This window comes from Anguilla rostrata, chromosome 15 (genome assembly GCF_018555375.3).
Source record: "Anguilla rostrata isolate EN2019 chromosome 15, ASM1855537v3, whole genome shotgun sequence".
NCBI classification, from domain to species: domain Eukaryota; kingdom Metazoa; phylum Chordata; class Actinopteri; order Anguilliformes; family Anguillidae; genus Anguilla; species Anguilla rostrata.
This window is the reverse complement of record NC_057947.1, coordinates 30544109-30562417: the sequence shown is the minus strand read 5'-3', so window position 1 is coordinate 30562417 and position 18309 is coordinate 30544109. Positions and strand designations below refer to the sequence as shown.

The 18309-nt window shown below is 45.4% G+C and overlaps 1 long non-coding RNA gene across 1 annotated transcript; it reads right to left on the bottom strand.

The window, feature by feature from the left end:
- Positions 1–6206: 6206 nt before the first annotated feature.
- On the bottom strand, positions 6207–7759 carry LOC135240915 (uncharacterized). Its single transcript, XR_010325831.1, has 2 exons — positions 7501–7759; positions 6207–6407 (listed from the first exon to the last, which is right to left on the bottom strand). It is a non-coding gene; the product is annotated as an uncharacterized LOC135240915 (long non-coding RNA).
- Between the last annotated feature and the right edge of the window lie 10550 nt (positions 7760–18309).

Sequence of the window (18309 nt, the reverse complement as noted above, 5' to 3'; positions counted from 1 at the left end):
CCGCTTGGCTGTGCCAGCCACAACCCAACACTCAGCCGCTTGGCTGTGCCGGCCATGCCTAACACCGAGCCACTTGGCTGTGCCAGCCATGCCCAACACTCAGCCATATACTGTGCCGGCCACAACCCAACACTCAGCTGCTTGGCTGTGCCAGCCACAACCCAACACTCAGCCTCTTGGCTGTGCCGGCCACAACCCAACACTCAGCCGCCTGGCTGTGCCAGCTACACCCCCACATACAGCTCCTCGCAGAATCAGGCTGCAGTTCCGCAAAGTTCCACAGTCCCCTGGATGAAGGTCGCAGCATGAAGGCGCACATTTCCCTCTGTCCCACAGGGGTGGCCGAACAATAACAACAATGTATTACGCAACGTGAAAACGGCAATTAAAGCCATCCGCATTTAAAAGGCTTACCGCCTTCCATTAAATCGCTGCTTATGCTTCAGCCGAGTTTAAAAGAACAATGAAGTGTCACTTTAACTAATATGTCGATTAAAATTTATCACAGGAGAAAGACTCCTTTCCATTGCTCGCTCACTCACTCACTCACTCACTCCCTCGCTCACTCACCCAGGCACTCATTTACGCAGTGAGTCATTAGTTTGCTGATTCACTCGCAGAAGAGGTGAGTAAGTTACTGCAGTTTGTCCAGCAGTTGTACTGCGGAGATTTCACTTCAAAAGTTGGGGGTCCCCTGTTGCTCGGCAATCCAGTAGGGGCCTAGAACCTGATGGCTCTCAAAAAGTAGGGTGATGAATGAGGTTCTCATAATATTTAACTTGAGCCCCCACCCCCCCCTCCAAACCACCACCACACCCCCCACCCCTCCCTCCAGAAAACCACACATATGAGCAGCTCCCTGAGGAGTGAACTGCAGTAATGATGTTTGGCCACTAGATGGCAACTGACGTAATGGCACTCTTGAGCAGAGCATGCTCAGTTCTTGTTTTGCTGATGTACGGTCTACTGAGTGCATTTTCTAAGGACAAATGAGTTTGGATAAATGCAGCTCAACATACAAACGAGAAACAGAAGGGGACTGACGGACATTTGCATTCCTTAATTCACCATTTCTCATGGACACAGAATCCTTTTAGACAGTATTTTAGGAAATCGCTTGGAAAAATTTCATATCAGTACCTGATATGAAACCTTTTTAAGGTGTGAAACTATTTTTTTTGTCTCGTGACGGAATTATAAATCTTTGAGCGAAGCACCACATGCAGGTCTTTGGGTCACCAATGAATCCTTGGTTTTCTCTGGGTGACCATATATTGGATTTCAAATAAGAGGGTGGGGTGGACAGGCTTTATGAACATAATACTAGGCTGTGTGTTTATATACAGTCTACGGAATGAGCAAAACCTAACTGGACATTTTTAGGAATTTAGAAATCCCACCTGGCCAGACGTGTTCTGTCCCAAAAAGACAAAATGTCCGAGAAAAGGAGGATGTCTGGCTGGCCTAGTTTTATACACTTTTAAGCTTTTAACTTTTTACTTTGCCTAGTGTCCACGGTGTTCTTTTGGATTTTAAATCAGGACCCTCTTTTTTTTGACGTTTAGAATAAATTAGCTTTTTACAAGGCACAGTGATTCTGAATCTGCGCACACTGTGTACCCATTTGATGTATTTGGGGGAGGGAGGGAAGGGAACAGGCTGCACCTCTTTGAGTTACGGATGCAATTTCGCGGTGTTATTACCTGCCGTCCTTGCCCAGTGCAGGGAGACCCCGGCCGCGGTGTGCGTGTCAGCCATGGAAACGGCGGCGCTGGGAAACAATGCCGCTCTGCTGCTAGATGGCACCGCTCCATTCGAGGGCCCTGCATTATTTCAGCATGAGGTGAGAAGGACCGGCACAGTGACTAGTTTGGAAACATACGGCCTGATTCATATAACTGTGTGCAGCCATACAGTATATCTATAACTGTCTTACACACACAGCAGGGGTCAGCAACTCCCGGTCCTCGAGGGCCGGGGACTGCTGGTTTTCCACCCTCCCATTGCCTGGGAGTCGGGTGTGAAGACAGTCTGGCCAATCAGTAGCACTAATTACCCGGGAGAGAAGAAAACCAGGGCTGGATTTGAATTCGAGGGCCAGAGTTGATGATCCTTGACATACGGTATTTGTATAACTGTCTCATACAGTACATACAGTATGAGACCACGGGGTCCTGTGATGTCCAGTTCTACCTGGTATTGCAGGTTTCTAAGCCAAGGCAAAGCTGCTAGTGCTGGTTCTTGTTCTCCAACATGTGGGGGGATGATCCCTCCAAGCTTTTGAGCTGCAATTTTTTTTTTAATTTTTTTTAAAGTACCGCAATCTTTTCATTCCCACAGTTACACAGGAATTGGGTGGTGGTGGTGTTGTAGATAAGCACATCGCCCCACGCTGAACATCAGCCGGCTCTGCATTACGGAGGGGCGAAAACCTGAGAGAGGAAAAGCTGTCCGGGACGCATACAGTTTCTCCTCATCACGAGCGGCTTATACTGCAACGCGTGTGCCAATTTAGCGGCAGGCTGGGCCTCGGATGGGTTTTTATCGATAACACATTTCATTTAAGACGCGCACCGCAGCAGATCATAGACACATTCTGTGGAGAGCAATTTGGGCCATGTGAAATGGGGGGGACGGGGGGGGGGAGGACGGGCAGACACGGGGGAAATCAGGAGAAATAAAGAGACACGTAATGGGCTACAACCCCTCCACACACACACACACACACACACACACACACACACAAGCACATGCACGCATACACATGCAGGCATGCACGCACACACATACAGTACACACACTCATGGGCGCATGCATGCATACATACGCACACACGCACACACCTACAGTACACACGCATGCGCATGCATGCATACACACATACGCACGTACCTACACACACACACGTATGTACACACACATACACACACACATGCACCTACACACACCACACACGCACACATAGTACACACACCACACACACACGTGCACGTACGCACACACCACACACACATGCGCACACCTACACACACACGCATGCACACACACGCACCCCTACACGTACGCGCACACCCACACATGCACACCTACACACACCACACACGCACACATAGTACACACACCACACACACACACACACATGTGCACGTACGCACACACCACACACACACATGCGCACACCTACACACACACGCATGCACACACACGCACCCCTACACGTACGCGCACACACCCACACATGCACACCTACACACACACACACACACACACACACACGTGCGCCACAGTCACCGTTCCAAATCAAACGAGATAATTAGATCACCGTTAATGTGACTGTTGTAATACGGAAGGGCTTTTTTTTTTTAGGAGAAGTGGTTAATAGCTGAACTTGTAGACACGAGCACATATTAGCAACAGTGTTCAGCAGGGAATGGTGTGGCTGTAATGAAGGAGCTTGCGCGTGGGTGTGTGCGGAGGGGGCGGGGGGGTGTAAATCCCTTATAGACTAGATCATTATTGCAGTAGGCAGAATGAATTGCGGCACTTCTGTGTTATTAACCTCGCAACGGGCCCCTGGACTCCCAGGGAAATTGAGGAGAGTAGCCCAGTCTTCCTACGTGATGAATAAAGGAACATACATTGAGCTGTATTACGTATTAGCCCTGAGCATGCCCCGACCCCCATCTGCTATGTCATATAATTGGATGGCGAATGATAATCGCACCATGCGCTACCTGGAAAGCACTAGAAGTCCGTGTCATGTCAAGTGTGACATTATTTTATTTGCTGTCCAGCTGCTTGCTATGTCTTCACAACAGACAGGAAGTGTTCAAAATATGTTTGAATTTCACCCAACTGCCTGTGTGGATCCTGGTCTTTGGAATATGATATAAATCTGTGATTTATGTCTGCGTTTCTGTGTGTATTTCTGTGTGAGTACATCTGGACCTCACCCAGTAAATGGTCCAATGTGTGCCTGGAGTGAGTGGTCCAGTCACAGAGAGAGCCTTGAGTGAGCGATCCAATCACAGAGAGAGCCTGGAGTGAATGGTCCAATCACGGAGAGAGCCTGGAGTGAGCGATCCAATCACAGAGAGCGCCTGGAGTGAGTGGTCCAATCACAGAGAGAGCCTGGAGCGAGCGATCCAATCACAGAGAGCGCCTGGAGTGAGTGGTCCATTGAAGACTGACGCTGAACTCACATTGTTTCTACTGGACAGGTAGGTCTAAAATTGTACATGTACCTTAAATGAATTTACCCACCAAGGTAGCAAGGTAGCTATGATCGATGTTACTTTATTTGGCGGCTAGTTCTTGGAAGAAAAAAATGCCTACTAACGTTATCTATGATAAGGTGAAGTTAGGAATCATTACCGATCAAATTGTTTTTGCTCAAACTGGCTAGAACCATGCTTGCCAGCTGTAACCAGCTAATGCCTGGTTCAGTCTAACTGTACTCAAACTCAGCGTGACCTGCCTGTCGTCCTAGATGGGGCAAGAGAGTCTCAGCCCTGTTCTGGACTAGCACAAACTACATGGGTTGTAGCTAGGAACATTTCCTTGTATTCACAGTGGGGTGTGTGGGGGAGGAGGAGGGGGAGGAGCATTTATACAGTCACTGGGGTGGTACCCTAGAGGTGCATAAACCTGTACCCATAGCCATGGTTTAAAATTTCATTTGTACCTTTTTTTGCTTGTAAAAGGTACTTGTTAGTACCCAAACAATATTATTGTACCTTCTAGGGTACATTTGGAAATTTGTTCCTTAAAGAACAAAATGTTCCTCCACTGTTCCTTTATTTCTGAAAAAAAGTGGATTAGGGTGTTGTTATTTTCAAAATGTGTTCACAACATTGCAGCCGTTGAGAAATGTAATTACTGCTGGTTTAAAGGTCTTGAGAACAAGGTGTGTAGATTATTTAGCCAATCAATGACTTGAATGAACCACTGGTGCCAAGAAAGCCCAAAAAAACCAACAAACACTGTGGCCTTCCAAGACTGCCTATTGGACACTGACTTTATAGGCTCTCCAAGTTCAGCAATCATTTGGCAATCGCCATAGACATGGGGACTAGTTATGCAATCGGGGGGCTAATTATGAGGGTTTCATCACTACAGACGTATAAATAAAGCTGTTATAGTGCAGAAAGTGAAACAAGGATCTGCTGCTGAATGCATATCCAAGGCAGTCTTAAATATTTTATCTTTCAGTTTTTGTAACACTGCACAACATTTGTTTTAATTCAACATTCCCCGCCGCCACAAAAAAGTATTTTGTGTGATCTCTGTGGACATTTTAATGTACTGTCGCTTTGTCAAACCTGATTTCCTTGTGCCTGATTAAGTGATTGTAATCAAAAGACTAACTGAGATTGCCACAATTCATTGAATGATTGTTTGACAGATCGTTTCGATAGAGGCTCGATCAGCCCTTAGGTGGTGAAAGACAGATACACATGCAAGATGATAGCCCTAGATTTTCCCCAGACGTTAGTCATACACCGCAAACATCACACAGTCCTCTTCTCTCAGACTCCTTTGAAATGTACAAGTTTCCCATGTGAAGTCTGTCTGGTGAGCAGATGCTTTTGAATATTCTTGGCTGGACAATCACACACACACAAACACACATATGCAAACCCAGTCTCATACACAGGCACAGACACCCTCAAAAGTGCACTCACGCTCTCTCACACACAAAAACACACACGCATGCATATATACATGCATACATACACAAACACACACACATGCAAACACAGTCTCACATGCACTTACACAGATATAGACACACTCAAAAGTGCACTCTCTCTCTCTCACACACACACACACACACACTCACACACACTTTTATGCATCACGCAAATGCATACGCGCACACACAGCTGCCTGTGATCCAGGCTCACATATTTACAGGAAGGCAGAAAGGTATACGTCCTGGCAAATTCTAAATCTGTCCATGTAGTGTCTGACTATCCCGCACTTTTACCCGTCTTAATAAATGGCTCCCTCTCCGCCTCACTAGACATATGTTGAAAATGTATCGTTCAAAATGGCTGCTGTGTGTTATCTATGCCTGTGCACCACATTGGCAGTGGATCATCCTGACCCCCATGCCCGCCCACCGCCCCCCCACCCCCACCCCCCACCCCTTCACTGTAAAATGTCTTGACAGACATTGGAGGCACTGTATAAAATATGACCCATTATTTTTCACTAAGGCTTTATTGACAGAGTGCAGCATGTAGATGTGTGCTGTTAGCACAGGAGATGAGATGAACATGACTTCTCAGGGCTTGGACGTGGGCTGTGCGATTGTTTGAGTTACAGTGAGCGCTGTGCTCCCTTTCACCACTGGAGAGACCTCAGCCGTATCCTCATTACCAGGCTCCTCTGGTCTCTCGACTCTGAAATGTAAAAGGCATTTCCTTGCCTTGTAAAAAAGCGAGGCTTTGTGAGTTTTCCGATCGCTGGAGCTCAGACTCAGGTTACATCACCGAATATAACCGGCACATAAAGTAAATCAGTCCTGATGGTCCTGTCACTGCCTGGCAAGCATGCTCCTGCTGCCCTTCTCTGTATTTGTGCTCATGCATGCGATACAGTTTTCAACAAAAACAAGCCTTGCTGTATGGAGTATATGCCTCCTCCAACATGTAGCATTTCACAAACTGTTTTATTGGAACAAGAGACTAACAATTGCATGTGCTAATTTCCTATATATTTTTTCTTGTTTATTTCGGTACTTACTTTGGCCTGAAAGTTGCTGATTATATGACACATGGCAAGCATGCTGAACTTGAACATGACAGATATCGTCTTATTTTACACTTAAAATTTGGATCAATATTCATTCTGAGACTTGCTTTTAGTCTGTCGCAATTCACCATTCAATTGTGCCCTTGTCCAGGGCTTCCCCCCCCCTCAAGCCATTGAAATAGCCCTAATTGGTACTGACAATACAGAAAGCAGTATATAAAGTAATCAAATGTTAAAGTTGGAATTGTACCATCTTTGGTAAAAAACCTGTATCATAAATAAACGTAACAGTGATCAAAATATGGTTCTGTGTTCTATTACAAGAGATCTGCTAATGTCATTAGTTGAACTAGGATACACTTAAAATATCATACTAATAACAGTAGGTCTACATGAAAACCATGAAACCGTTGCCAAAGTAGCCGACATTGCTGTATGTTTCTGCAAGAATGCATTGCGTTGCATCCGGTGAGCATTCCGAAAAACGGACATGCATTCGGTTAGAAATATAGCCTAAATGTATTGCAATGCATTTGGAATAGGCGACATTCCGTTTCAATTGAAATATATAATATAATTATTTTCCGTATTGTAGCCGAAATCATTTTGTCGAAGACTAAAACTATTGTGACAGTGTTTTGTGATGAATGTCGTCTTACCAAATGCACCATCAGGATTGTTAATTGTGTTAGCTTCCAATAGCCATTCCAATAAACCACTATTTCAAAATGAATTACTCACCCTGTCACGTATCAAGAATTTAAACAATTTAACTAAATAAGACCAGTTCTTACACAGTTATTTGAGTTAATCAGTGGTAAATGTTTGATCTGCATTGACAGACTGAACATGGCACGTCAAAGCCGATTTTCTCCAGTTACAATACGAGCCCGTGAGATTGTTTACTATCACGAACAGAACGACAGCAGTCCGTATGCTTTCTTTTCCGCAGGGAAGCTCTAACTTTCTCCCCGCCCAGGCCAGATATCGCATGCCACGTACTTGCACCTCTCTCTCTGATTGGGTTTTTACAAAATGTGACTGGGGCTTGTTCGTTTATTACCGCGGAGGATTTTAGCGGGGAGGTGTGGAAAAACAGATCAGATTGCACACCATCAGCTGCAGGCTGTTAAATTCTTGCTTAAACTGTTCCTACGTGCACGTGTGTCCGAGTTGTTTGTTTTCGATTTGGCACGTGCCTGCAGCAGGTCTCGAGGCGGTCTTACATGAATAACATGATGGCTTTTCACATGGTTTTTATTTCCTTGTTATCTTTCAGTAACTCTTATCATTTCCAGTGAATTGGAATGAGCTAACACTTATGTACGCATACTAAACATGTAGAATTTTCTCAGTATTTCTCATGTGAGACTCTTAAATGACACTTATCAATGTTTCCTGTCTGAGAAAATGAGCAGCAACATTGAGGTAGGCATAATTTAACTTTAAGGCATAAATCGTGGATTCCCAAATGGTACATTAGATGAACTGAAGGGTTGTCCACTCTGACCTTCAAGCCATAACCTACATAAATCCACCTGTATTACCTGTTTAATTATGTTTTTTACGGATTATTTAAAGTCTTAATTTCCTGTGGTGCAGGTGAAGATGGCAGGTCTATAATGAGGAGTTGGGTTTACTTAGTCAAGTAGTTTGTGACCATTTCCCTTCACCTACAAAGATTATATTGTATCCTGCTTTCAGCCTTTATAATCACAAGAACTTGGGTGCCCATGGTTAGTAATATACCACGTTGTGCTGTTTTATTTCCATTTTGAGTGGTCATGCAAAAAATATATATAATTCATATTAAATTTTCTTCTCCCAGCTAAAAAAGGTGTGATCGGTATGAAACAATGGGTTAGTAACGGACAGGCATAAGATTGCCATTAGTTGGGAGTGAAATTTATCACGGACCATTAACCCCTGATGCTGATTCCTGGGGAGTGATGCTTGTGGAATTCCAACCGATACTTGCTCTCGGTGCCCTAGTCGAGAGGAAGACCATAGAGTTCTTTCGTACAGGGCATTGTTTCCACCCTCGACATTGATTCGACTAAAAACGTTGTGGATTGCATGCATGCATAATCTCGCTATGTGCCCGTTTCGGGAGGGGAAGCCTTGATTCTCAGCCATGCAGGAACTGCCTCCATCACCCATTGTGACTAAATAGCCTGGACAACATTGAGCTTAGGTGCACATAATTGCTGGGAGGATGCTTTCCTAGTTATCCACTAGAACCCTTTGTAATGAGCAACGCCTACTGCACATTGATTGAGCTGATGACTTACTTGATGATTTTGATTGATTTTGGGTTGTTTTCTTAGTCTTGGTAAGTGTAAAAAGATTTTCTCTTTGTAATGTTGTGCGTGTACAAGACATTCGTTTTGAAAGGGCAAATAAAGTTGCATTCTATTCTTGGTGTATACATGTTGTCTCTGTAGGGAAGGGGTCTCTAACTCAGATCCTAGAAGGCTACGATGTCTTCTGGTTTTCAGTGTTTATCTGTACTTAAGTGCTTAATTTAAGTTATTGATTTGCTTTAGAGTCCACACACCTTGTTTGCAGGGCCTGTATTGCCTGACGTGACAATCTTGCTGTAAAATCTGAGATCCTTGTTGTAGAGTTTGACATCCTTGTTGTAGTTTGAGATTATCATAATGTTTTCTTGATGTTGTGGGTCTCTCATATCTTGTCATCATGGCTCAGTCTAGCTTGAAAGTTTTGTCATAACCTTCTGACCATGCCAATACTTGCTGTGTGAACTGGACTTGAGGTTCATGGTTATGGATAACTATTACATAATGAGTATTGAATCCAACGTGTATTTTGTAGCTTCGGTATGCGCATATTGTACGTCGCTTTGAATAAAAGCGTCTGCCAAAATAAATGTAATGTGATCACTGTGGAGTTTGAGATCCTTGTTGTGGAGTTTGAGATCCTTGTTGGGGAGTTTGAGATCCTTGTTGGGGGAGTTTGAGATCCTTGTTGTGGAGTTTGAGATCCTTGTTGGGGAGTTTGAGATCCTTGTTGGGGGAGTTTGAGATCCTTGTTGGGGGAGTTTGAGATCCTTGTTGGGGGAGTTTGAGACCGTTACTGTAGAGTCTGACACCCCTGCTGTTTAGCCTGCGGTACTTGGCCGTGGAGTTGGGCTGTCACGAGGAGAGGCGTGGGTGTCGACAGACAGACGATCCAGTGTGATGGAGGGAGGGGAAGGGTCAAGGGGCCCCGTTAAGGAACGAGAGCCCTGCACTTTGTTTGTTTGCCTCTCAGCAAGGCACGTTGCTGAGAGGAAAGCGGCGACGTTTGATGTTCTAGGCCGGGGGCAACCTGCAGGGCCATGGGGGTGGGGGGGGTCTGCTGACTTCCCCTGTTATTCAATCCTTTATTGATCAAATAAAGCGGCTGATTTCTCAGTTAGCACGCCTCACCTTGATTTATTGGGTCTAAATTGGTAGCTTTTGTTTCTCGCAAACAAAAAAAAAACCCAGCAGATCCTGTCGGATCAGGAACACGCACTGGCCACATCTGCTCCAGGCAGCGATATCGATAAAAATCATGCAAGAGGGTAAACAAGCGGGAAGATGGTCAATAAAACGGTCAATAAAATCGATAAGCCCTTTGAGCCGACTCTGACCCATCAAGAACAGCTGTTTGTGTGTGTGCGTGCGTGCGGGTGCGCGTGTGTGTGTCTGTGTGTTATTCCCCTGATAAAGGTGACCTGTGCACGTCCCTTCAGTGACACTTGACCAGTGCATGCCCCGTATACCAATATCCTGCCCCTCGGCATTCTGGGACTGTGACCGAAATTTCCTCCATGCCGAGACCAGAGGGTTTTGGATTTATCCTCGATAAAGCCAGTATGCAATGGAGATAAGGTAAAACAGCTGCCGAGAATTTAACAGTGAACTCTCAGCAGCCCTCAGACTTTGCTTTGAAGAATGCATATTCCATTTTTAGTGCAGATAAATTACTTATTCGTGGTTGAAATCCCCGTGTTTAATATCATTGATTTAATGTCACTGTTAATGGCCTGGTGGTGATCACTGGCTAATCCAGTTATTTCCTTTTGGTTTGGGCGTTTTTTTTTTTTCTCTGACTGTGATTGAATACCTGCTGTCGTAGAGATTTTTTTTTTTTTCCATTTCCACTCTCACTTTTTCATACTCTTTCCCTGATACCACATGATCCAGACGGTTTGACTTGCAACCCTGGTGCATTTGAGACGTAATCCTCCAAAAAAGTCCAAGAATACCTGTTGTCCTTGGAAAATCTTCTTTTTTAAAAAATGTACTTATGTATTTATGACGAATTACGGTGTTGTGGTGGTGTTGCTGATGTCCAGAAATTTTGTGGTGGAATGACGTGTGGGAGAGGACACATTTTCTTCTGTATGCAGACCCTGTCCCATGTCCCTGGGGAGGTCTACTCCAGCCCTTCTGGAAGCGATTAACATCAGATTGATTTGTGATTGGTGAGATTATTCTACTGCAGCAGGTAGCACTTGTGCAATGTTAGAGGCTACATGCTGTTTGACAAGTGATATGGCTGTTGGCACTGTGTCTCTCTTGATGGACACTAACTGGCTGCTAGAAACCTACACCTCCCACTCCCCCCAAAATTCATAGCAGTCCTCCCTTAATCTGACTTGGAGAAGGGTTCCCCTCCCAGGGGAGCTTGCTACCCGGATAATTTCCCTTCTGCCTGACGGGGTGCGGGGGGCTTGGTAGGGGTGTCAAAGTAAGCTGCGTGTGGTACACCTGTGTGCAAATGATGGGGGGTGGGTGGGGTAATTGCTGTGCTGCCCCTGATGCTGGAATAATCAAGCTGTCCATACTGGGACCTTCAGGCACATTTCCCAGTCTGTCCCCCCCCCCCCCCCACATCCCCCCCCCCCACACACACACACACACCCCCCTTGTAGGTCACCTTCACTGAATCTGTGTGCTAGCTCCTTATTATGGATGAGATTATGGATGGATTTGCAGTGTTGGACTCGTGTTTAGAGAGTAGGTTTGACCCGACTTGCGGACGGTCCCCGTTGCTTCCCCTTCTCCTCATAATTGGGCCATTATTGCAGACCAAATAGAGACCGGGTTTCAGCGCTGACCGAAAGGGAGCAGCGGACGATCAGTCTCCAGTTTACCTGCTGATCTTTGTCAGTCCTGACCGCGGGAGGAGGAGAGTTGGGTCTGAGCTGTGACTGCTTTACTCTGCGAGCCCCCCGTCAGCCTCACCCCTCGGCCTCTACCTCACTGCTGGTGGTGACGGGTGTGAGGGGTACCCCGCCTGTAATCCCGCCCCCCTGGCACAAGTCCCGCCTCCTGAACTATTACTGCACCTTTTAAAAGCAGGAAAAACCCCACTGTCTCAGGGGAACAAAAATGGTTCTGAAAGGGCCATCTGGCTTGTTTTAATGGGGGAACCATTTTTTTAGTTTTTTTATGGAACCGTCTACGGTCGCTGTGAAAAGCTTGAAAGCTCCCAGGTTGAACCGTTTTGCCTGACAAAGAACCCTTGCTCTAGATTGGGTTCCTCTTTGAAGATACCATGGGTGCCTTTCGGAACCCTTTCCACTGAGGGCGCAGAATGCTTCAGCTGCCATTCAACAGCATTCAAATTCAGCCTTAATGCTTTTTTGATGTCGCACAGAGATGTAAAAATTTGCGCGAGAATTTGTTCCCCATTTGTTAAAAGACTAAAATGTTCTGTCCTCGAGCTACTTGACGCAGTTCCCAATATGCAAATGCGGCGTGCCCGTGAGCTTGTTTGTGTGAAAAATGGCACAAAATGCAGGAATGCCAGTCAAATCAGTTTTCGTGCACATGGGCGGGAGTTCAGAGATGGTAGTTAGCGCGTGAACATAAACTGCAGGAGGCGACGCCCCCACAAGAGACACAATAAGAGCACGGTTAGCTCCCTCACCTGGGGATCAGTGATCTTTAGCTCAGTGGGCTAATCCTATCTTACTGTGCAGAGTGGGTGAAATTCGAAACTCGCAGCAGACCTACCCCGTTATACGCATGCACACATGCTTGATTACTTTACGACAGACAAACATTGCTACATAGGTAATTTAGTCTAATTAGTAGGCAATTACAAATTTCCATTTTTTTAAATGAATACCTGAACAGTATAGAAACACCCAATATATTGGCAGTGGTTCTAGAAATTAATTGAAGGATTACATTTCAACAAGTTAGGTCTAGTTAAGTGAGTTTTTACGGTCTTTCTGCCGCGTGATTTGCATATGGCATTCATCCAATTCTTAAGAACAGACGCATTTGTTAAGGGTGGAGTCATTTCAGTAACCTTTCACAAAAATGAAAAAGGACGTGAGAGTCCCAATTTAAAGACAAAAAGTGGAGATTCAGCTGTTTTCAAGGCACTAATTTACAAGCAGAATATTTTAACTTTTTCTTGTATCTGGAACTCTTAAATGTTTCCAACTACAAAGTGTACAGTAATAAAGTAAAGAAGTTTTACAGCAAGTCTCCGGCATTCAAACTGAACTTCTGTGAGCTGCTGCCCAAAGCATTCTTTCCTTAGTCCCCAACTCAGACTCTTACAGTATACCTGGTGTGTTTTGCCATTTGATTCCAATACACATGCGGTTCATGGACCATTTGAAACTCAACCAGTTGCTGTGTTGGTCCTCCAAAAAATGTGTGTGCTATGAAGCCTATGTTAAAACTGTAAATGGGTATAAATTGCACTAGACTTTATCTGCTGAAGTAGAGTAATGTTTCCTGAAGGGCTGTGTCTTTAATGGACTCTCTTCTGCCGTATCCGGAATCATTCTTGCTATTCCAGTCGTCTAATGCTCAGTCATTCAGTTCTTTGCAGTTTAGCCAGTTTTCATTGCCTTAAAAACCATTCAGCTTCAATAAGTACTTATTTGCAAAATACGTTTATGCAAACCACATGGGCTTAGTACTATCTCAGCTGTATGGGTTGGGGTGAGTCCTTCACAGCTTAAACCTGTTTAACAATGAAATTTAAAAGCTCTGAAACAACGGAGTTTCTGCGTAGAGGTGGAGATTAATGTGTTCTACGTGTATGCATGCACCTACGGAATACTGAGTGTCTACTGTATATCTAATGGAGTTTCCTGTCTCTCCCTGCGCGTTTACTCCACACTGAAAATATTCGACAGTTGGAAGCCATGTGGAATATTATTGATTCACATCAGAATCTGAATATTGTTATAGTCGATATGTAGTCTACTTGATGCTTTCAGTTTTCAGTTTGCAAATATAAATGCGCTGAGCTTTTTGAAGTTCCTAGTTTATTCACATCTATACACTGCTTAAAATATTGGATCAGGATTGAACAGTTTGGAATGAGGTCTTCATATTTTTATGCAGATATCAGGCTTGTTTCATACTGACTTCAGCGCACCTCAAAAATCAATATAACAGTGGACACTTTTTGTAATCCGTTTCCAGTTTTCTGGTATTCATATGAGGAATGTGCATGAAAATGATAGCATGTGCCTCGGACAAACGCACACAGTGATATTGTAATGTATCTGTGAAGCTGGTCTCACCCCATAAGCCTGCTTCCTAATTCCCACACACTTTGGCTACTCTTTGGCTACTTGGTACCTTAGTAACCTGCTGCACCCAAGTCCGCACCCCTGTCCCTCTCTTCCTGTGGGTTTGTTTTCCCCAAAACATTCCTTTCCCGGAGCACTGTTTAGCAAGATCATTTTTCAGTATGATCTCTGTACACTGTGCAAATATCGAGCCCGGATTGTACAAGAACCGCAAAAATAATGGCTGTGCTCTAATCGCGTCGACATGGTGGCAACAGTTGCCAAGGCAACAATGTGGCACATGCTGGAATTTGTAATGGAGAGGGTAGGTTCCGCTGTTCATAACAATGTCCTGTAGTGTGACCCTTTCTGCACTTACCATGTGAATATGATTACTACTGTATGTCAAAGATGCCATGTGCTGAGATTAAATTGTATAATTTCAGTTCATAACAAGGGAGAGTGCCTGCATTAATTGTGAATTTGTATCGTACAAAGGCAGAATTATTTGTCGTTGATATTAGTTTTTCCGACAGCACCCCTCAAAATGACGAAGCTGAATGATTCCGCTGTTGAACTGTCTGATCCGGGGTTCAATTTCATGTAGAACGGGCCGGCTTTTCCAAGCCAATCACAGTCCTCGTTTACTCTTCATTAACCATTCATCCTCTACCATGTCAGCACTATTGTGTTCCCGTAATCCCTGTGTTAATTAATCTAATTATCACCGCCATCCACTGCACCTCTAACCCCGACCGGCAATGCACTGGGGAGGTGCTAGTCTGAGTGTGTTTGCTGGCGGTGCATAAATTGCTTCAGGGTGCCCTTTGCCTTTTTTAGTGTGTGTGTGAACGAGTCCTTTTGCTCCACGATGACTGGAGAGCTGAACACCTGCAATCTACAGATGTAGGTCTCCCTTTCCTAAATGGGGTCTGTGAACCCAATTAGGTGGCATAATTGATAAATTTAAATGGTGAGTGGGCTAAAGGGGGGGGGGGGGGGGGGGGTGTGAGGCAGCCTGTGTTCAGGGTGTGTTCAGTGACTGAACACAGCAGGCTGAGTGTGAATGTCCCCGCCTCTCTCTCAGGTCCTCTCTGCTGTGTAGAAAGTTGTGAAAGTCGCTCTGGATAAGAATGACTGCTAAATGCCTGTATATATAATATAAGTTAGCTGTATAGTGGCATTTAGGCTACATTTCTTTACAATAGTAATTGTTGGTTTGTTGGATACACAAGCTGATGTTAAATGAACTTTCTGTGATGATTCCGCTTTTGTTTTTCCCTGAGACTAACACAGATTTTCTCCGCTTTTGTAAGTTGCTCTGTATCTGCTGAGTGAATGGATTTGCTGAGCGAATGCGGGTACAAAGTGAAATGGGTCCATATACTGGAGCACTGAAGCACTTTTTTGTGCTTTAGGGCCGGAGTGTGTGGCTGTACTGCAGGGGTGATTCTGGAGATTTGGGATTCTTACTTTTAACGGTCCGCACATCAATCACTGTCTTGGGAGGGCTTGTGATTCATTCCTCCCTGACCCATAAATGTAATGAAGTGCTCCACCCACAGCTTTAAAACGCTGAGGAACACTAGGCAGGCGGACCTGACCCTTGTTCTACCAGGGCTCATGACCTCTGACCTCTCCTGCAGGCACTTTGACCTTCACTGAAAAAATGATGGCCATGGTCAACCCTTAGGCTGTTGTGCAGTCAGAGCCTTTGACTACTAAAATACCACACACACACACACACACACACATCCAGCCAGAGTCCACCCCCTTTTTCATGGAAGGCTGCTATTGGCCTGTGTGCTGTGATTGAGTGATCTGTGACTTAATGCTGTCAAGAGGTTCACCAATTAAAAGCTGCAGCCAGAAGGATGTCTGACCTCTGGGGGCATGGTTTGGGGTGTGGCTTATTTCTGTATGGTCGTGTGATGCGGAGGAAGGAAAGAAGGACCTCCAGCTGGTCCAGCTTAGCGTTTGTGTATTCAGCCGAGGCAGAGGACATTGCGGAATAAAATGTGTAAATCTGTTTTTGAGCGAAAGAAGCAGAAAAAACATCAAATTTGCCTGTTATGAGTGGGAGAGACTGTGTCTGGCACTAGTTTAGAGCATTGAGACCGGTGTCCTAGTTGTTCATCGCAAGTATTGTGCAAGATTTTAAACAGATGTAACCACATCCATTCCTTTAGCAAAATGAGAGTATAGATTACATTACAGGCATTTAGCAGACGCTCTTATCCAGAGCAACTTACACAATTTTTTACACAGCATTTACATTGCATCTGTTTATACAGCTGGATATATACTGAAGCAATGCAGGCTTGCTTCACCCTTGCTCAAGGGTACAACAACAGTGGAATCAAACCTATGACCTTTGTGTTACAAGACCAACTCCTTGCCCATTATACTACACTGCCACCCCTATCTGTGAGTATAGAGAATGAGCTCTGGGTCTTTAAACAAATCTTTTTTTGTTTGAACATCAATTATAAACACAGAGCCACAAGTCTGTTGCATTTTGGAGCAGGTGTCAAAACTGTAGACTGACTGTGTGTGCGTGTGTGTGTGTGTGTTTGTGAGAGCTGGTGTGTGTGCGTGTGTGTGTGTGTGTGTTTGTGAGAGCTGGTGTGTGTGTGTGTGTGTGTGTATGCATGTCTGTTTTTTGGGGGTGGAGTGGATTGAGCCCCCTCATCTGCAGGAAGGAGTCAGGGTTCAGGAGTCAGGCGTCAGGCTAGGGTGGAAATATGGTATTGAATGTGACAGGAGATGGCACAATAGAGGGCACATCCACAGTGAAGCCATACAGACGGGTGTCCCTGATAAAGACGGCACTCAGACAAAATGCCCCCCCACCCTCACCACACCACCACCCACCATTTTAGTTTCTGCCCAGCTGGTCTTTCCATACATGGTGCCCCTCCCCTCCCATGGTGCACGTTTGTAGCCGTTATAGAGCATGGCGGCGGCGGCGTTCAGAGCGACTGTGGACCGGGCTCCTCCATTTTGGCTCGAGCTGATGAATCATTAATGGCGGTAAAAATGGGGAGGGGGGAAGCTGAGTGGTGGTGAGATGCTCTAATGGCCACTGAGAACGCAGCGAGTCTCTCACACCAGCGCTGCTCCCTGCATCATCATCCTCCTGCAGACGTGCAGCCACACCTGCAGGAGGAGAACACATTCATATTTACATACACACACACGTCGGAGGTCTGCGTCTGCTCAACCGACAGATGTGTCTGTTTGTATTTGGAAAATGGGGAGGGAGGGGGGTGGTGTGTGTATCTGTTCATGTAGCACTGTAATTCATGAAGTGCGTCTGTCAATGTGTGTTTTATTACGGTTAGTGAATAGCCATTATTTCATTTTCCGCTTAATGTCCTGTGGCGTCCATCTCCTGTGGCGGTTTGTGTGGATATTAGGGGGATATTTCCTTCATACATGAACCTTTGGTGTGCGCTTGTGGAATGCCCTCTTTTATTCAAACCAGAAATTTCACACAGACCATACTGGCCACACATAACTTTAACATTAAACATTTTTTCGACACACACACACACACTCTCTTTTCTCTGTATGTATAGCCCTGCAGGCTGTGAGACTCCCAGCAGGGGAGTGCCCACGCACGGCATTATGGGATTTTTTTCCAGTTGGCCATTGTAGTTTTCCTGCTGAATGGGGGTTGCGATGCCTGCCCTACGTTACTGAGGATGGAAGCTGATTCAGGGGAACCAGTGTCTGTGACTTCCTTATATGAACTAGTGACTTCCTTATATGTCAGTTTTTTGTCAAGCTTTCAGGGGGGGTGGGATGTAGGGGGGATGGTGGGGTGGTTAGAGGACACCAAGTGAAAGAGGCAGAAATGGAGACGGGGGTCGGGAGGGGACGTCCTCCGCTCCTCTCCATTTCCCCAGACCCCCGTTCACTACACTCACCCGCAACCCACCACCCACCCCCTCACTACTCTCACCCCCAACCCAACACCCCCCCCCCCCCACTACTCTCACCCCCCAACC